Genomic DNA, 22,040 nt, shown 5'->3' on the forward strand with positions numbered 1-22,040 from the left:
GACACCAAAAGTCTTGGAGAAGGTTGAGTCAAATTAGAGATGCTGCTAGAGTGGCATAAGAGATTATTTGTGGTTAAGGGAGATAGAGTTCAAGGGTTAGTTTTTACATCAGTAGGTGGTAGAGCATTGATGGGTGAGTGATTGAATTTGATTATGAGAAGGGCTCTTAGTAGTGTTGGTCTAGATGGGGATGAGTTTTCTTCCCATTCTTTCAGGATGGGCAGGGCATCAGATTTAGTGAAGGGTGGAAGTTCGATTGAAGTTAACAAGATGGTGGGATGGTGGTCTTCCAATGCTTTTTGACTTGTATTAAGTAATTTGGTGAGATGTTTCAGTTTACTTTTTTTTTTTTTTTTTTTGTTAGGTGAAAGAAGGATCATCATCTTGGGTCATTCTTTTGCATTTTGGGAAACTAGGCATGTGGTGGTTAGACGGAAGAAAATGAATTTGGGTTTGGAAAGTTTCAAACTGAAGGTCATCTGGCATTGTATTAGAGTGTTGATGTGAAGTCAGATATTGCAGGTATTTACTATGTTGCAGTCAGTGTGCCACATGTTTTTTTGATTCATTTAGGGGGGAATGATTTGGGTAGAATTCTGAAAAGGCAGTTGGTTTATCACATTTGTCAGGATGTCTTAGTATTAAGAAGGCTTTATCCATCAGTGATTTTGCTTTGGTCTGAGATTATTCCCAGGTTGTTTTGGTGGGGGGCAAAAAATGTTTCTGTGCTGGAGAGGGCTCGGAAGTATGTTAACTTTATGTTGGCAAAATATTTGAAAGAAATGGAGGTGTGTACTATATGGCATGTGGAGTTTCAGAACAGGAATCCTGTGTGGTATAGGATGGATGGGGTTCACCTCAGCCAATTTTTATCTTGATTTGTTTAACCTTAATTTGGGATTAATGGTGGAGGGATTTAGTGAAAAGGGGCATTGTGTGAGGGAGAAAACCGCCCTTTCAGGCTGGTGGGCGAAGAAGAGGAACAGGCTTGCCCCTCTTCTGTTCCCCCTCAGGAGGATAGTTAGAATTTGAGGTGACATTTTGATGGTGGAAGACACTGAGTGGATCGATTGGATTGATGATATGCTAAGGTGAGTGGGGATGTTGCCTTGTTATTACAATGATAAGTGAGCAAGTAGGGGATGCTGCTTATCCAAGGGTAAGTGGGTGCGCTGCCCTTATGTTTATTTATGTTATTCTGTTGCAATGAGTTGAATTTGATTGTTTCAATAAAGCTTTCATGTTTACTATTTTATTATTCATTATAATAAAGGCCATCAGAGGTCTGTGGGTGTTTGTGTGGTTTTTAATTGGACTGTGACAAATGAAGTTTGGGAACAGATGAAGTGGTCACAGGACAGCTTTAGTGTGAGAGGGGTGGGGGAGAAGTTGGGAGGTAGGGATGATGGGTTAAGTGTGTGGGTAGCGAGCAGATAGGAAAGGGTTAAGTAAGTGAGAAGCTGATGGAGGAAGTGAAGTAGGTTTAACTGGTGGGTCTTAAGGGTTGGGTGGAACATTTGGTGTGATCTTGTTGCCCTCCCTGCCCGTCCCATTTTGGTGATGGTTTAGTGGGTGGGGAAGAGGGACAGGCTTGCCCCTCTTCTGTTCCCCCTCAGGAGGATAGTTGGAATTTGAGATGGCGAAATTTTGATGGTGGAAGACTTTGAGTGGATGGATTGGATTGGTGATATGCTAAGGTGAGCAGGGATGCTGCCTTGTTATTATAATGAAAAGTGAGCAAGTGGGGGACGCTGCTTATCCAAGGGAGAGCGGGGACACTGCACTTATGTTTATTTATGCTATTCTGTTGCAGTGAGTTGAATTTGATTGTTTCAATAAAGCTTTCATGTTTACTATTTTATTATTCATTACAATAAAGGTCATCAAAAGTCTATGGGTGTTTGTGTGGTTTTTAATTGGACTGTGACAGCTATTTAACATCGAAATATAAAAATAATGTCAATACTGTTACTAAAGCAAATATGAAACAGTTTGACTGACTGACTTATTGGGGGGGGGGTAACATTACAGAAATAATGCCCTTCCAGGGATGCAGACACCCTCCACTTGCAGTGTCAGCCTTACAATACACTTGGTCAGGCACTATTTCCATAATAAAACCCACCCCGGACAGCATTATTGCTTGCATAGGGAGGAAGAGCTAAGCCTACATGTACAAATACAAACCTCATGTACACACGCAGAAATTATCAGTCGTGCATGACCCCCAAGCCCGAGTCCAATTCCCTCCAAAGCCATTCAATGCAAGACCAAATCAAGACAACAGGACATTTGTATTGGAACAAGGAGTGATGTTCATGCAGGTAACTTGGGGAACTGTAACTATAAATCCTAGTGGTAGGAGGGACTACGTTGTTGTAAGTTATTAATCTTTTTTAACTCCTGACCAAATAAGTCTTGAAAATGTAGCAGATATTAATGCAGACAGGCGTTAGAAGTGGTTTTAGGAGAAATGCTAAGTACTGGTACAGAAGATATTCAAACCACTAGTCTGAGGTATATTAAAGTGTAAAAGGTTCTGAAATCAGGCGGCAAAGGTGCAACAACGAAATATCTATATTTATTTATTTGAATTTGTAAGTGGGATAAAATATTTATGCTGATTTACCAATTTCAGTCTCAACCTCTGAAAATGTAAAAAGTAGAATAATGCAAATAACAAGTATGATGAGCTACAAAACGTGAAAAAGCTAGTATCGCTACGTACATATTTCAGAAAATAACTACATATAACAGAGGCAAACTGGCAGGTGAGCAAGCTGTGCATCCATGAGGGCTCTAGCAGAGATTAGCTGGTATGAAAGTGTTTGGGTTACAGGACTATGAGAAGAGTATAGTTGAATGACATAATGTGCAAGAAAGACGACACTGGCTTTTAGCCTGTTTCTGAGGATGAACGTATAACTGTGCATAGAATTTAGGGTAAAATTAAATATTTTTAGGACTGGAGGGGATTCCCAAAGTCCGGCTTCACATGCAGAGAAGCAATGAGCTGTACAGTATAGTTTGGTTATGAGAGGGTTGGATTGCAGCTGCTCATTGGCCTTGACCACTGAGCTTATAGTATGGGGTTTGTCGTAATAGTTTATCTGGTAATGTGAGACTGGTTGGTTGTTTAGAAGTTTGAATAATGGTGAGTGCATTAGAAGGTCAGTCCTTTGTTTGAATGGAAGCCATTTTGCTTTTTCTGATGTTTTGCAGTGATGTTCTTGTTTGGGAAAAGAGTGATAAACTTGAAGATTTTATTGGCTATACTTTACTATATTATTATCTTCAGACCATTTAGGCTCGCTTTTTTATATTGTTTTTATCTCCATAATAATTTTGAAAGCATTAACAACATTAGTAGCTGTGTGTTCTTCTATTCATCTTTGCCATTACGAATACAATATAGCATCTAAGTTTTTAGAAATGTGTATTATTGATGTTTTTGGAAGCGTAGACTTTACCGTGCACAAGGAAGATTTTTAGTGTAAGCATGTTTTAAATACAAGCAGCATTTGTATTTAAATATTCTGATAGATGACTTTGTAGTTAACCAATGCATTCATCTGTAGTACAACATTTTGTGGAGAATGCTGTTTAGTTAAATTTTAGAAAGCTAGTTGACTTTAAGACACAAATTAGATGATTTAGAGAGACGTGATCTATATATAAGCTGAATTCAAATTTTTAAAAATTTAACGGTCTGAAGAAGCTGTAGTGAAAGCGCTTACCTGGTACCTGCTATAAACGATCTGTTATATCTTTCATTTGAAACGGAACTTGTCCTTGTTATATTTAATGCTGGATAAACTGTTGGTTAGTGGTTGTTCCTTGGTCACAACTGTTGGGATTTACAGTGTATTGACTTTACTTGGCCAAGGAGCATTTGCTTTGTCGAGTGTGATCATATTGTTTAGACTTGGAATTAATCCAATTTTCACGGAGGCCTGGGTAGAAACTCTCCATATGCATGAATTTGTAATGTAGGAAGAAACTGGAACACCCAGAGGAAACCCACACGGACACAGGGAGGACATGCAGACTCCACACAGAAGGCAACCCAGCTGAGAACTGAACCGGCGAACCTCTTGCTGTAAGGTGACAACCCTACTGCTGCACCACTGTGCCATATTTAGGTTCGTATTTTGATAACCGAGAGCCATACATGTTATTGACGGATGTGGTGTGGTGTGGTGTGATGTAATATGCTACAGCTGGAGACAGGAGAATTCATTGTCAGTGTCTATTTATATAACATTATGCATGAGATACTTCTAATTGTTTAATGGTAATTATGAGAATGAAAATGAACAGTATTTACTCATGTACTTAATACTTCATAAAACAAGTAACTGTTGCATGGCATCAGGTAAAACATTAGATAATGCTGAAGAAAATGTCTGATATTTGCACTGTAAATTGTACATCTTGACAGACATTCAGTGTTACTTATATTACCATTTATACAGTTAAGCATACGTTTTCATATTTCTGTAAATATCTCAATAAAACATGTACTCCTAGAGGAATTTCTTGGTGCCATGTGAAGCTTATGTCTGGTTAGCATAATATTTTAACAATATATCCTTAGATTGCATATTTTTGTGAAGTTTAACAAAAATATAATTTGGGGGTTGTGTGGATTATCAAGGGGATTATGATCAGATGTCCAATCATAACCATTTTATTATGTATTTGAGATGAATTTCTTGACATCTATTTTGAGATACTCGTTTTGCAGTTTCTGTCTCTTTCTGTTCTCATGTATAGTTTCTGAAAGACAGAAAATAAACTGTTTTAAAAGTTTTTTTTATTTTTAAGATGTAATAATTTTGAACATTTTCTTACCTTAGTATTATTAATGCACCACATCTTCAGTTATGGGATGTTTTTCTTGTTGTGTGAGGTAGTTGTGTACCTATACTTTTTCTTTTCATTGAAGTTTTATTAAATAGGTTGAAGCTGACCAGCTCTGATAGTGCTTTTGTATATGTTGTTGCTTTGCTTAGACCTGAGTGCTGTATGTATAATCCGTTGTTGAAAAATATCGTATTTAGTAGTGGTTCTGGTGAGTGAATTCCTAATGTCTATGTGGAATATGTTTATTCAATACCCACAGGATTTAGATGTTGTGCTTGCATTGGTTTGTTTCCTTTTCCAATTTTTGAGATGTTTTTGTTTTTAGAGTATGGACTTTGTTCCCATAAATTCATCTGTATTACCATGGAATATGGAATGTCCATATTTCTTGCCTATTAAATACCTATCTGTGCTTCCTAGGATTCTTCTTTTTGTTGTAGATTCATAGTGAGTTCTATCTTTCCTTTTTAATTTGTAGATAAAAACTGCTACTGCTCGATTTGGTTGTTAAGGAATCATTTGTTCTGGTGGTCTGTTTTAAACGTTTTCATTTAAATAGTCATGCAGTATTTTTATGACAGATTGTGATTTACTTGATTTTTTTTTTGTATTATTATTCTGCATTTGTATAAACAGTTCTGTTTTGGAGCCATTGATGTTGTTTGATATGACATTTTCTTTTTTTTTTTTTTTTTTTTCTTGTTTGTGGTACAGTTTCTTTTTGAGGTTTGTATTTTTACATAAATCGATTTTTTTTTAGTTTTCTTTTTTCTTTTTTGTAGCTAGATAAGTCCTTCCTGTCAGGATGTTGTGAAGCTCAGAGAGATGAAAGGATTTTCTCTAGTTGCACCTGCACAAGCTACTCTACGCTTTGCTTTTTTTATTTATTTGTTTACTTTAGTAGTACATTCATGATTTGGCTGATTGTTAAGGGAGGAATGTTTCTAGTGATGCAGAGTTTTTTTTGGTTGGTTGGTTGGTATGAGCTGATTTTTTTTTAATTATTATTATTACTATTGTATCTGCTGCTGTAAATTTTGGTGCAGTGGTATAGATTTCTTTGTATGACTTCCATTGCAGATGTGTGATACTTTGACTTGCATATTCTGAGGCTGAATTTCCTGATGTTATGTTGGAACTTCATGTTCGGAATAAGGTGTTACATGTCCCACTACATTTTCTCTCCTATATTGGCTTTTTAGGAGTTGAAACTTCTATTTTTTTATTCTAGGGGAGGAGCACAGATCTCCATGGACCTTTTTCAGATTCAGCCCACAAACAGTGTCTGTTTAAGTGACTTGCCCAGAGCACACAGTTAAGCAATGGAGGCAGAGGGAACCAAACCTTGCAACCCTGCACCACAGGAAATAGTTTTTTAACAGCTCTGCAATCCTCTAAGCCAATTGCCAAATTCTAAACCAACTGCCATATTGTGAAGGGGATAAGAGTGAAATAGCTTTTGTTTTAACATTGCTATATTTACAGTTATACCATCTTTTATTGTTCACAAAATATTTACATTTGCTTATCTTATGTTTTTCAAGTTTATTTTTCAGAAAATGCTCTGGAATGCAAGATGTGTGTAGGTTACCAGAGGTGTGATGTTCCATACTTCTCATAGGTGTTAAATGTGTTAAGCTGACATTGCACATATGTTGGAGAGGTACTGAGATGTAATCCATGCATTAACAAATAAACCTGTGATAGAGGCCATCTGATGCAGAGGAATGGTCATTTATTATTTGCTGACATAATGGCTCTAAATCTCTAATTTTAAAGTAAAACAGGGAAATGTAGTGGGGATAGGTGTGGGAATATTGTATGGAAACGTATGCGTGGTGCAAATTGTAGGGTGATTACTAAATTGTGTGAGTTGCTTAGTAGGAATGAAAGAAAAGTTTTGTAAAATCTTACCATAACCATAGATGTCCTTCTGTTCCATGTTGCAGTATTCTACATATGGGTTTACTCCTCTTGCTTCACGTACGTCTGGCCAGTATGCAAAAGTTTTCAGTCACTACATGGTGCATGAGATGTCTGATGTGGCTGAAGGAATACGGGCTATAAAAGTGACGTCTGCATGCATCAGCCCTTAGAACTAAAAGCCCAAGTTGGAGCAATGCTCATCCTATGCAACCCAGAAAGTGAAATACAGCCTAACAGGCAGGGAAGGGGAGTGGGAAGGAATTCTGCAACATGGACGAGAAGGACATCTATGGTTTTGGCAAGATTTTACACAACTTTTCTATGTCCTTCTATTCCCATGTTGCAGTATTCCATACAGGTGAGTGCCAAAGCTCAGTGTGAATGGGGAAGTAGTCTACAGGCCGTCTCCAGGAATCCGTGAAGTTTAGCCCTGGCAAACGCCACCCTAGCTCTAGAAATGTGATCTAGTTTGTAATGCTTGTAAAGGTGTGTACTGATGAACAAGTAGCTGCTTCGAGAATGGTAGAGATATGCAGGCCCTAATAAAAGGCTCCAGAGGAGGCCATAACCCTGGTCAAGTGTGCTTTAACAGTACCTTACAGGGATTTTTCATGGTATCGGTAGCAGAAGGTGATGGCCTTGGAAATCCATACCAAGATAGTCTGTTTGGTCACTGCCTTCACTAGAGGCCTGGGGTGAAAGAAGATGAAAAGTTGATTAGCCTGTCTGATGGATTTGGTTTTATGCAGGTAATACCAGAGTTGTCTGTGAACATCTAGGGAGTGAAGTACTCTCTCCCTCTGTCTCCCTGTGGGTTAGGGAAGAAGGTAGGTAGGTGTATGGCCTGATTGAGGGACAGGTCATTCACCACTTTGGGCATGAAGGAAGGGTTAATTCTAAGAGTAACCTTGTCATTGTGGAAAACTAGGAAAGGAAGAATGGCCATAACGGCTTGTAGCTCTGATACTCTTCTGGCTGAGGTCAAGGTTATTAATAATACAGTTTTCCAAGTACAATGTTTTAGGGAGGCTTTGTCTGCTGGCTCAAATGGAGGGAGTATAAGCTTTTCAAAACAAAGTTAAGATCCCATGGTGGGGGAGATGGTTTCCTAGGGGGTCTGAGGTGAAGTACCCCTTTGTGGACAATAAATTTGTGGAAAAGCTTAGCTAGAAGTTTGGATACCAGAGGGGGGTCCAGAAGGAGGCATTCTGAAATTGCATACAAGTGAGCTTTAACAGAAGAATAAGCCAAGACTGTCTGCAATATCTCAAACAATTAAGACAGGACTAGAGGGGTCACTCTTAAAACCAGGTCCAACTGTCTTTTTTGACACCATATATAAAACAATTGATACAACAAGACAGTGGTGTTGTCTGTGAAAATCTTTAATGGACCTTGCTTGAGGTAAGGTAGGAAGGCCCGAAGGTCCAGAAGAATTGCCCTCATCTTTCGAACATTGATGTGTTCTAGTTTGTGAGGCTTTGGCCACAGGACCTGCATCCTTTGATGGCTCAGAGTTGCTCCCCCAGCCCAAGTCTGAGGCATCTGTGTGCATGACCTATGTGGGTAGAGGTGGTTGGAGGGGTAGACCTAGATTGTGGGTCACTTGTGCCAGCCACCACTGGATTTCCTTTTTGAGGCATGGAAGGAGGGGAACCCTGTACTCAAGAGGATGGGAGTGTTGGGTCCAGACTGACTGAAAATACCATGGTAATGTTCTCATATGAAGTCTTGTTAATGATAACATGGGGATAGTGGCTGCCATGTAGCCCAGGAGTCTGAGGTACTGCCTTGCTGTCAATTCTGTAGATTGAAGGATCAGAAGCAGATGTTCTTTTCAGGGTTTGCATCCTTTGGGGGAAAACTAGGCTTTCATAAGGACTGTGTGAATTCTGCACTCCAGGAAGACAATGTGCACTCCAGGAAGACAATGTCTTGTGTAGGTTCCAAGTGGAATTTTGGGAAATTTATCTGGAATCCCAGGGACTGTAAGAGGGACACTACCAGTTGTATATGTAGCAGGGGGGTCTCCTTGTTGCCTGCCTGGATTTGCAGGTCATCCAGATAAGGGAATACTTGAATTCCCCTTGTCCTGCAGTAAGCAATCACTGGAGCCAAGCATTTGGTGAAAACCCTGGGAGCAGTGGAAAGCCCAAAGGGCAAGGCAGAGAACTGAAAGTGAGAATTGCCCACCGAGAACCACATATATTTCCTGAATGTGACCTTTATGAGGATGTGTAGATACGCATCTTTTATATCTAGGGTAGCCATGAACTCTTGGTGGAGTCGGAGGGGGAAGAGGGAAGGTAACATCAACATCCTGAAGGTAGGGACCTTCAGGAAAAGATGGAGATGGGAGAGGTCTAGAATTGGTCTCCATAGTCCATCTTTTCTGGGAACCAGGAAAATCCTGGAGTAGAAATCACTTCCTTTTGCATTTGGGGGCACAGATTCAATGGTGTCCTGGGCCAGCAGTGTTTGCAACACAGGCTGCAGGAGGTGCAACTGTTGTGTTGGGGGCTTTGGGATGCCTTTTCACTCTGGAAGAGATGAGCCAGGTCATGAAATTTTGAAGGATGGACAGGACTCATTTGTCTGATGTGATGCGAGTCCACACAGGGAGGCAGTGAGAGAGACGGAGTGACAGAGGTAGAGAGGGAGGGGGCAAGGTAAAGAGGTAGTCAGATGCTACCTGCCCTATCTTGAAAGAGCAGTCTCTGGCTAGAGGAAGGTGAAGCTTTAGCTGATGGGGGGGGGGCTTCCTGGTGGGTTTTCTAGTTCTGGAAGGAGCTGCAGGATGAGAGTTCTTCCTTATGAAGTGAATTTTAGCCGGGTAGTTTCTTTGAAATGTTGGTATGAGAGAAACAAGTAGGTTTTTCAAATCCTGCATTTCATCTCCTTTTTGTTGTAGTGACTTGGTCGGCCACTTTTCCACCAAACAAGGCTGAATTGTCCAGGGGTACATCAATAAGCTTTGCCCTAAAATCCTCAGGAAGGGGCTGTAGGCAGATCCAGGAATACCTCCTTAAGGCAGAAGCTGATGCTACTGATCTAGCTGAGGCTTCAGCAGGATCACAGCTGCACTTTATGGAGTGCTTGGTAACCTGGGAGATGAGGGTCAGAAGACAGTGATGCTTTGGTAGCACAGTCTGTTGTATTTTTGGAGGCTTTTTACAGGAGGGATAGGGTGTATTTTGCCATAAGACTCTGGCAATTTGTAGCCCTAAAGGACAAGGTAGCAGAGGTGTAAATCTTCTTACCCAGCTTTTCCATGGTCTTGCTGTCTTTCTCAGCTGGAAGTATGGTGGTAGTGGGTAAGAGCTTAGAGGCCTTGTCTGTAGAGATGGAGATAGTGGCAGTCTGCAGGTAAGCACTTTACGAGGTACTTGGCAGTGTCAGGAACTTTGTAAAGTCAGTCAGGTCTGCATGGGGCAGGTGGTTGAGAGTCTGGATTTAAGGATGCTGAGGAGAAGCCATCCAGGAAGGCAGGCAGGATTGGAAGAACAGCAAACTGGCTTGAGGAATCCATCTGAATGAGGTCATAGCATTGTTTTTGGACTTCAGTCTTCTCAGAGGAGTCCCACTTAAAATAGTCTTTCATCTTAGAGATGGTTTCTCCAAAGGTCAATTCCTCAAATGGGGAGTCAGGATCGATTGATTTCTCCTCTGGGGAACCATAGCCCAAGGGAAAAGAGATCTGGGAAGTGAAATAAAGAGATTATTCAGAGGAAGAATCAGAATGGCCTTCCTCTTTCCTCGTGGTGGTATCTGAAGTTTGAAGCCTAGGGCTCAAAAGTGGAGGAGGAATGCTAGCAGTCCCTGCAGAAGTAGGATGTAAGGCCATAAAGGCATTAAACAAGCTTCGACTGAAGGTCTGCCAGTCTGGCATGCTTTCTGAAGGAGAAGAAAGGTGCTTCATTTTTTCTTTTTCTTTTAAGGGGCCTAGTTGGTTTCTAAAGGGGGGAAGGCCAGTAATCCTGACACTGTAAAGGACTGGAGGCATCTGACAGGCCTACTGCAATTGCTGCCCCCCACCCCCCCAGCATCAGAGACAGACATCAGAACAGCCTCTATGGACGTGCCTTCTGTGCAGGATTGTGTGCCTTCTGTAGAGGTACCCGCTATATCCAAGGTGGCAGAATCTGATTCCTCTACCAGGCTGACATCAGCCATGGCCTGAGGGTCGGACACTAGACGTGCAGTGGTAATAATAGGCCATGAAGTTTTGGCCTTCAGCGGTTGAATAGGTACATCAAATGAACCCTCCATCCCTAAAGCAATCTGTTTTAATCTTTGATTTTCTAAGTATAGGTTTAGTGCATGCAAAAGACCACGCAAAGTTTTGGGCACAAATGCCTGACAAATTGGACAGGACCTATAATCGTGTGACCATCCCAAAAAGAAGAGACGAAGAGACACTGATCATGGGCATCCTTGTGAGGAAATTGCTGGCCGCACGTACACTTGCCCTTTCTGGATGACATAAACAGGCAATACAATGAAGAAAAAAGAACTGAAAGGTTCCCCAACAGGGTATTTATCTGATTTCTCAACTCTGATGGCAGTGAGAGCAGGAACACCTGGCGTATGACTGGCGGCTAAGAAGTTCAGAGGGCTAGTGTGTGCAGACATCACTTTTATGGCCCACATTCCTTCAGCCATGTCAGATGTCCCACGGACCATGTAGGGACTGAAAACATTTGCATACTGGCCGGACATACGTGAAGCAAGAGGAGTAAACCTATATGTGGAATACTGCAACATGGAAATAGAAGGACATCTTTGTGGCATTCTGAGGGGCGGATGGAATGTTCTTACCTGTTAATTGGTTGACCTCTTTCCAGAAATGTTTGACATAATGGCTAGGAAATTATGATTTTTATGCCATGAGTTGCCATTTATGTTGCCTCATAGATTGAGCTGATAGGTTTCAGAGTTTCATGAAGTTTAATATGTTTCAAAATGTTCTTTCTTTTCATTTAGAACTGTTTCTGATGCTTGGAAAGATCATGAAAAAAGAGGGAAAGACTAATCAGAATTTTAAAGGCAACGTCCTCTATGACATCAAATTGCTTTGATTTATATCAAGAATATACAGCAAAAGAAGCCTAATCAATTTATATGTCAGCTACAGTAGAAGCAGATAGAATGTCATCAGCTGATGCAATTTTCCTGGAAATCAGCCAATAACTGCCATTTGATACCATTAGAAGACTGCTGAGCACAGCAAATGCATTAAAGGTTTGATAGTGAATTGTTAAATGAGTTGAAAGTGGCAAGTGGGCAAGATACAAAGAATAGCAATGAAGACGATATTGTAAAGAGAAAGGAAATTATCAGAATGCTACAAAGGGCAGTTCTGATATATGCTCAGTTTGTTTTTCCACCCACTGTTTAGTGACTGTCAGGTTATCAACCACTGACTAATCCTCTCTGCACCTTGTACGTGGAGACTGATCATTGGAACCCAGGACGTTAGAATTTGGGAGTCCACCTCTACAGAGAAGCCGCTCACAAGTGGAGTCCCTCAGGTATCAGTCCTTGGACCACTCCTTTTTGGGATTTACTTTTCAGAAGTCAAGGCCAATATCAGTGCTCTCTGGCTGACTAAATATGCAGATGATTGCAAATTAGGAATGGTCATTGAATCTCGGGCTGACACAGACAAACAACTAGTGTCAGAGCCATGGACTAAAACTAAATGCAAGAAATGCATAATAGTATCCTTTGGAAGGCATCCATCCCTGGTAACTATCATATTGACCACACCCCTTAGAGATGACCTAGTAGTCAGAGACTTGGGGACATACATAGATAATAATCTAGCCTTTGATCACCATGTGTCTAAAGTGGTGAGGAAATCATTCCATGTTGCATAACTTATAAACAAAGGTATGGCATCTAAGTTCAAGGAGGTCATTGTTCCACTGCATTCAGCATTCATCAGACCTATCATTGAGTACAATGCCCCCTTTGGCATGTACCTAACCAGGCATATCCAACAATGGGAATGTCCACAGAGGTTCATCACTAAAAGCATATAGGGCATAAGTAATATGTCCTATGCAGACTGCCTCAAGGCCCTATCCCTGTATTCTGTCTCCTACAGGGTTTTGAGGGGAGATCTATGCCTGGCATGCACAGCATTGTCAGACTCCACTCTGATGGACCTCCTGCATATCCACAGAACAAGCAGCACCAGAATTACCCATTCTAAAGACTTGAACCTTGCCTGTGATATAAATGGGACCTGCTGGAGAGATAGGTATGTATCCCAGAGACTACCCCGTCTATGGAACAGGCTCTCCATCCATGTGAAGCAGAGTTCCTCCCTAACCCAATTCAAGTGCAACTTGTACAACTGGATGGGAATCCGGAAATTCGTCCCTGGTTTGGCACCTACGTCTCTAAAGGACGCAGGTAACCTGTAAATGGTTCATTTCTCAGGCCCATGCTTACACTTATGAAGGGTGTCAGAACTTGTCAGAGATTTGGGATGCATGACTAGGCTTAAAAAGGCCCTTGTGGTCATTAGCATAGTAAACACCTAGGAACCTATTAATCATTACCATTCCAATCATCGGACATTTTCAGCTTAGATCCATAACCTTCATGCACATGCTCAGCTAGCAATCTGCTATGGGCATCAGCACTGGAACTCACATCTACAAGGAATGTGAGACAGCAGTTCGTGCCCTGCCCACATACCAGTAATTACCCTCAGACAGTTCTCCATTTTCCACCAGGGAAGTCAGGTCTTCAGCATGTGCCCCTAATGTGTACATCTCTATCTTATGATAGGCAGGAGAGCCTTGACCCATCTTACCTTACCCAGCTGTTCCAGTGCTGGAACTGTTAATAAAACCCATGTGACCCAGGTCACATTCAGAGCTTCCTCCATGTATGGCATGGATCAGGATCGCTCAAGTTGGTAGTTAATGATTTAATGCGAGATGTACAAAGCAGGATCATGCTGTCCATGGACCACACAGAAACAGAAGCAAAAGAAGGCATCTCACACAGTGGTCTGACAGATGGCAATTTTGGTCCAAGGTTGAGAATTCCAAAGTGATGTGAACAATAACTGTAGGACAGTATACAACCTATAGCATGAACTTAACATCCATATTATGAAAAAGGTTTAATGGCAGTTGATCCTTTCAGGCATTAGAGGCAGAATAAGAATTCATCAGTTGCAGCCTTAAGGATGTTAAACAATGTCACCTATGTCACAGAGTATATGAAAATGGGGGTAACCGACTAACTCAGTAGGTCACTGAAGCTTTATTTGGAATACTTCATCCAGTGCAGGAAACCATACAAGAAAAAAAGTGCTATATAGACTGCTAGGGCAAAAAATATGCAATGAAATGGAAGCTGTGTGTGCCCAGACTAGGACTCAAGATGTAGTAAGGATTAAATGCCAATTTCTGGACAGTAACCCCTTCTCCAAATGGTGTCAGGGACCAAGAGCAGTTTAATCCAAAAAAGTCTAACAGTTACTCTTAAAAAAGCCATTTTTGCAAACCATATAATCATGATAAATATGCCATTTTTAAATTAAATCCTAGCACTTCTCATTGCAAAAAAAAATAAATAAATAAATAAATAATGTGGCGTACATGTAATAATGAATAATATGTAAAAGGCCTTTTCTAAAATAATAAGGGGGGTGATAAGCTACAAACAGAAGAAATAAGTTTCTATTCTGGCAAGAGAAAATAGAAAGTGGTGAACAAAATCATGTAGGTTCAGTGACTGGAAGAAAGTAAAACAGATCTTTTAAAAGCACTTGGCATTACTGGAAATTAGTCTGGGAGAAAGGTAGGGAAATCTATCCGTCCACAAACCCTTTTTCCCATTTTTGCACATGGGGTCAGGGTGTCACTTCAACAGTGACAATCTAGAACCAAGGTTTAGACCACTGGGTGGCTATCCCTGCCTAACTACTGCATTTGTGCTAAAAAGCAAACACCATATTCTTCTTTTGCTGGATTAAAAGGTATGCTTGCACATGAAAACAAACATTTTGCATTTTATAAGGAGAGAACTTTCTTATGATCACTATTAAATCAACATTCATATACCATAAACACTAGTGAAGAAAAATGAATTTTACATCTGTGTATTCAGGGTAGTGATGTGGAAAACATGATTAAGAATACAAAAGGCAAGGATGCTATTCTGAGGAATTGCTATAAGCAGAATGGTGGGGCGATTGTTTCTCTAAGTTTGCACTATTCCCTCAGATCCATCTGAAATGACCAGATTGTTAGAGGCAATAATAACTTCACAATAGGAAATTTCTGCCATGGAGGTTGCTGCCCTTAAGAAGTCAGTGTTTTTCTTGTTTGTTTTTTTTTTTTTCCTGCTGAAAAAAACAGAGGAAGAATTCATGAAAATATTACTGGTTAGCACCAATATGAAAACATCTCATGAAATATGCAAGGTGTATATTCTGACCAGATACATTCAGTATACAGAACACAACAGAAAGAAAGGCAAATGAAGCTGCCAGAATGAGCATGTTAGCCTTCTAGACAACACCATAGACTCAGAAAACTCACTATAGGCTCAGACAACCTACCATAGACTCAGAAAATGCCAAGTTCAAGCTTTTTTGCTAATGGACTAATACTAGCTCTCATTGTATTTGTTCCATAAAAGTGTTAGTAATAAGACTTTCTCGGCATTAGACAAAATTATGTTTAAGTGCATTACTAAGACTTATGTAACATGGTTCATTCATTCATTCTCAAATACTTTTTTTTTAATTTAGGGTCATGAGGGGTACAGCCTATTCTAGCAATCAATTCTATTAATGTATATACACAAACTTAAATGCTAGATAAGTCCATCATATGGCACACACACTGAAATGCAAATCACATACTCACCTGTAAACATGAAGTTATCAACACTTCAACTACAAGCATGCCTTTGGTTTGCAGGAGGAAAGTGCAGTCTCTAGTGAAGATCTACATGTACAAAGGGAGGCCATGCAAACACCATAGATTAGGGACCCTGACAGGAAACCACACTGAAGAACAAGGTAGACCAAATACAACAGACAGCTGCATTAGTGCACCACCCAGTAATATTTTTATTTGACATTTATACAATGACTTTACATCCAACAGATAAAAATAATTGTAAAGACTAACTTTAGTCTTTTAATGTACTATTGAATGTATGTATTTTGCTTCTATCAAAGTAAACTTTATGATACAGTAAGAGCTCATAAAATGCATTTTCTATCCCATACAAATGGTGAAATTAAGCACTCTGCAAATTCAAGCTACAATGTGTATCAGCATATCAGTATGTTTGTTTAAAGTATTAAGTACTATAAAAGGGCAACAAATGTATAAAATGAACAACAATTATGAAACTAGTTTATTAATTTAGTTAGAAAAACAACTTGCAATTAATGAGATTTGTGAAGGCAACCTAAGCCATCATCTTTGCAACAAATGAAGCTTGGTCTTGTGAAGACCAACTTTCCATACCTGAAACCTGCAAGATCAGTTGTACAAAACATTTAAGAAAAAAAGGAAAATCAGTCTGTGATGCAGTGAAGTAAAGCTTCGTCTGTCAGCTGGGTGACCTAAGTTCTGTTAGCATTCTTGTCACTGGAAGATCCATACAGGGAGAGGATGGAGTGAAGGGCAGGTTAAACTCACCTCTCCTGGGGTGGGTACGGTGTGCATGCTCTTAGAAATGCAGCAAAAAAAGCAATCTCCCTAGTGGTGACTGGACAGACCACTGCCCAATATGCAAAGAAAGGGGCAAAAGTTCTTGTATGGAAGGTTGCTTGAGGAAGTGAGAGGACATTCTTCAAGGAGAGCCCAATGAATGCCTCTCACCAAGTGTGTACAACATTAGGAAGGGTGTAGAAAATATGGAAGAACCTAAACGTATTTCTGATGGCCGCCCAGACAATGATAGAGGTATGATGATCAGCAGACAACTGGAGAAAAAAATCAAAGATTATCTTTAATGTTGCAGTAAAGATGGTAACCGATTAAACTCCTGTCATATGAATTCATTCAGCTCTATTGCTGCTACATCTCAGGCAGAAAGATGCAGCAACTTTGGCTAATCGATGGCTTATCTGTGATTATTAGGGAGTTACACAACTGGGCTCAGTGAAAGTGTACAACTGCCCTTTGTAATACAGTCACATAAGCTGCACCCAATATTCACATGGAAATAATAATAATAATAATAATCCATAATCTGAGCATGTCATGTACAGAACAGTGATTGGTTAAAAGATAGAGTAAACTGGAAAAAAAATAAGTATGAATGTTATATATTTGTTTGTTTGGATGACAATGGGAGATAAGCAAATTGTACTGATCCTTTTTGGTACTACTAGTACGATACCAACATTTTCTTTAAGAAACTTGTGTAATACTTTGACTTGGCATGTTTTGAAGCCTGGTTATAAACAGAGGATACGACACAGAGAGATTGTGTGTGTGTGTGTGTGTGTGTGTGTGTGTGTGTGTGTGTGTGTGTGTGTGTGTGTGTGTGTGTGAGACAGAGAGAGAGAGAAAAGAAAGCTGTCAGACTTAACAGGCTTCTGGAGATGAGAGACAATGAAGCAGAAAGCAAGGGCATATGCTGGAAGCATGAATACTCGGTTTGGAATACAAATCGAGCAATACAAGATTAAAATGTCTTGAGGAAAATATGCTTTGATTATATCAAAAAGGTCAAAACTGGCCTTAGGAAAAGCCTAAGGAAACATTTTTTGTATGCTTCATGTACTTTGAAATATAACTGTAGAAGTTTTCACCTTTTCACTTCAATAAGAAAAATAAATATGTTGACAGTTTGATTGAACATGTATGTCTAAATCTTTCACTTCACAGTGGAGAGCGATGAGATAGGTACCAGGTTCAAACCACACATCGTGCAGTTATGTTCTTTTGAATATTGAAAATATGTGCCTTTTAGGCTTCTTTACATGCAGTCAAGCTTCTCTATCAGGTTTAAGTGAAAATCTCTTCTATGCAAGTGTGCATGCACATGCGCATGTGTGTGTGTGTGTCTGTATACATATATATATATATATATATATATACACACACAAACATATATATATATATATATATATATATATATATATATATATATATATATATATATATATACACACACACAAACAAACATACATATATATATATATATATATATATATATATATATATATGGCAGTACTTACTGTGTACCTCACTGGCTGGCTGCAGAATTCTCTGCTCCAGCTGCCACTGATGCACTGATAAGAGTGTTCAAGGACGGTTATTTCTTTGGGATGACAGGATAATACAAGGTGACCGAAATGTCTGTCTGTTGAAGTTCAGTTCATAAACATTAAAGTCAGCATGACATCCAAAATGAAGTATGATAAACAACAGTCTACAAAATGCAAAATTCTGTCAGGTCCATGTTGTTCTGTAATAATGCACATTACAGAAAACTCTAATGTGCATTGAAAACCCCACAGAATCTGTACTGCCCCAAAAACAGACTACAATGAGAAAAGAAGAGGATCCCACCTGTAAGCACAGCACTAAGGAAAATGAAGTCAGGGAAAGCAGACGGCTAAGATGAGGTCACAGCAGGTATGATAAAGATGCCGTGTGAGGTAGGGGAGAAATTGCTCCTGAGGCTACTCGTAGCAGTGTGGAGAAAAATACATATCCCAGATGACTGGAGAGTAAGCATACTCATGCCAGTGTACAAGAAAAAAAGGGGGCATACACAACTGTGGGCAGTATATAGGCATCAAACTCCTATCACATTGCATGAAAGTTCTGGAGAGGGTGATTGATAAACAGATATGCAGAGCAGTAGAATGTGAGATGGCAGACTAGCAGTTCCTATTCAGATCAGGATTCAGCACAATTGACCCGATATTTGCAGTGAGACAGATACTTCAGAAGAAGCTAAAGATGAGGAGAGTGTCCAACTGGGCATTCCTAGATGAGAAGAAAGCATATGACAGGGTCCCAAGAAAGCTGATCTGGCCTGTGCTGCAGTGGTTTGAAGTCCCAGAAACAATGGCAGAATTAGAGCAGGCTATGTACAAGGACCCAATGACTCAAGTACGAAGTGTTTGGCCTCACCAGTGGGAGTGGGTGTACATCAGTGTTCAGCTCTGAGCCCATTGGTGTTCATACTGGTGATGGACTAAATTAGCAAACAAGTCTGAGGGGACAGATCAACAAAGTTGCTGTATGCAGACAGTGTGGCATTACAGGCAGAATGAGCTAGAACTTCAGCAATAAATAGGAGAATGGAATGCGAAACTGAAGGCACATCAGATGAAACTAAGGACAGATAAGATGGTGGCAATGGCAGCAAACTGAGGACATCAGAAGAAGCTGAGAATAGATATAGAAGGGAAGATGGTAGTACAGATAAACAGCTTCAAGTGTCTGGGAGGGGCGGCTGAGGAGAAGAGAAGTCTGAATAAAGAGGTCAAAGCTAGAATCAGAGGGGCTGCTGCCAACTGGCAGAGTGTGTCAGGTGTAGTCTATAACAGAAAAATGCCAAAAAAGCTGAAAAGTAAGGTGTACAAGACAATGGTGTGACCAGTACTATTGTTTGGTACTGAAACCTGGGCTGTAAAGGCAGAACAGTTGAAGAAGCTAGAGGTGATGGAAATGAAGTGCCTGAGAAGGCTGGTACGATGCACACTCTGGAACAGATGAAGAAATGAGGATGTAAGAGCAGAAGCCAAAGTAGCTCCAGTTGCAGAAAAGAGAGCAGATTACAGTGTTTGGATACATGTGCAGAAAAGCAAAAGACAATCTGGTGAGGAAGATTTGGGACAGACCAGAAGAAGGTAAGAGGAAGCGAGGATGTCCAGCAGAGGTGGATGGATTGTGTGAAAGAAGATCTGCAACAGTCAGGCATGAGTGCATACCTCTCAACTGTAACAAATTCCTCATTATTTACTGGTTTTGAGGGCAAAATATTGGGGTGCCACGAATTCCCGATTGGTCCCCCTTAATTTCCGAATTTCCCAGTCTTTTTTTTTTTTTATATTACCAACCATACCACTTTAAATCTATGGCTGATGTCACCATCACCAGCCTACAGGGGTGTGTGTGATGACATCAGCTGTCTGTTGGACACAGAGGGAAATAGGGAATAGCAATAGCAGCAGATGTGCCTAAGGCTGTCCACATGTCCCAGCCTTGACGTAAAGAAAACTGTTACAGGCCTGTAGCTTTCTCTTTATTTAATTTGCTGGGCTGAAAGAGTTAAGTCCGTGTTGTTGTGAATTTAGTACATCGTCTGCTGCATGCATCATGCTGCTGAACCATTGTTTATTTTATCGGCTGGCTGGCTGAGCACATCATTAGGTAGGGATTTTTAACATTTCTGCTGGCAAGCCGCCTGACATGTTATTAGGGGGTGTGTGCATTCATCTGCGTGTGTACTGTCGCTAGCTTAGCTTTCTATCTATTTAATCTGCTGGTAATCATTAGCTTTCTAATGTTTCTATTTTATATAATCTGGTGGGCTGGCACCAAGAAAGTGTTCAACTCAAGTCCGCCGTTGTTTATCTTCTGCTGCAACATGCAGCTCAACTGGTGGTTTATTTTATTTGTTGGTACTTGCTGGGCATTTAGTTAGGGGTATAGTTCAAAACCATAAGTATATTTTATACACTTCTGCTGGTGCTGGTATGTTGTGTACCACTGATTTATTTTATCTGCAGGAGCATATTTTAACATTTAAGCCCATGAACGTGTACATTTATTGCTCAACTGAACTCAAACTTAAGCCCATTGCTCTGCTCAACTGTTACTGCTCGACCATTGTTTGCATTTAGTGCTCAATGAACTGAAAAGTCTGTTATTCTGCATTTACCGCTCGACCAGTGTTTAATTATCTGCAGGTAGGGGAATATTTTATGCATTAAAGTCCAACTAGCTAGCTAGCTTTCCACTCGTTGTAAGTAGGGGCATATTTTATGCATTTAATTCCAGATAGCTTTACGCTCGTTGTAGGGAAGGGCATATTTTATGCATTTAATGCCAGATAGATTTATGCTCATTGTAGGAAGTGGCATATTTTATGCATTTAGGTCCAGTTAGCTTTCCACTCATTGTAGGTAGGGGCTGCTTGTTAGAAGTACTGATGCTCAAATCCTGTACCTTAGGTGCAAGAGCCTGAATTCCCTATCCACTCCACCAATTTTGTTCAATGTTTGGGCTCTTTTGTCTGTTCCTCTTAAAATTTGTGGCTCTCTACCAAATTAGTGAGAACTGAATTCACTAAATAATGGTAGGAAGTTTGAAACTTAAATGGCCATCTTTCAGGAAACGCATGGTAACAGAAAACATTTTATTATAGCAACTTTTCTACAATTATAAAAACAATGTTTAAAATGTGTCCCTGGTTTTTGGCCTTTGTCCCTCCCCCCCAATACATTTTGGTTTTCCTGATTTCTTGTGCTGCATAGTTCCTCATGGGTAGAGAAGCTTAGTTCTGCTTATCCATTGTGTTTTTGTATTAGTAGCATGACAGGTAGAATACTTGATTTTGATGAAGAAGGCTGTGGGTTCTACTCCCACAGTATGTAGATGGATTGCTGATACTGTACTGCGCTGTGCTGTACTTTTAAAGGGGGTGGATGCTGCAGTTCTGAGAATGCCCTCATTGGCGGATATACCTAGTAATTATGAATGTGTTATCAGTTTGCCATCTATTCCCTATAGCAATATCAGTAGCTTATCTAACAGGAAATGTATTCCTCAAGGGCAACAGACACTTTACCATCCATTTCTTATTGCAATATTACTAGCTTATCATTTTGTTTAATGTAACATAGGCAATTTATTCCTCAAGGGCAACAGGCACTTTATTTGTAGCTTAAGCAATGAAATCTAAACTTTTTTGCTAGCTGCAACCTCTTCATTAGTTACAGATGTCTTTAAAGTGGAATTATTTAGATGACTTTTACTTCTGCAGAGATTGTGCATAGTTACTGATACTGGTGGATTGTAGAAGTTTAAGTAGACTTTTATGATAGAAATGTTCTGAATTGAGCAGTTTTGTCATTATTATTGGTTCATGCATTTTGTTTCATTGCTTATTGGAAAAATGTTCAAAACAATACATTAAAAATGTGCTCTAACAAGTGTGCCATAGTATACAAGGAATATAATTTAATACAGTCAGGAAGGTGTATCAAAGAACACATGTTTCATGTGCAAGGGGCC

Source organism: Protopterus annectens, chromosome 14.part0, assembly GCF_019279795.1.
Source record: "Protopterus annectens isolate FY-2018-M chromosome 14.part0, PAN1.0, whole genome shotgun sequence".
Taxonomy (NCBI): Eukaryota; Metazoa; Chordata; order Ceratodontiformes; family Protopteridae; genus Protopterus; species Protopterus annectens.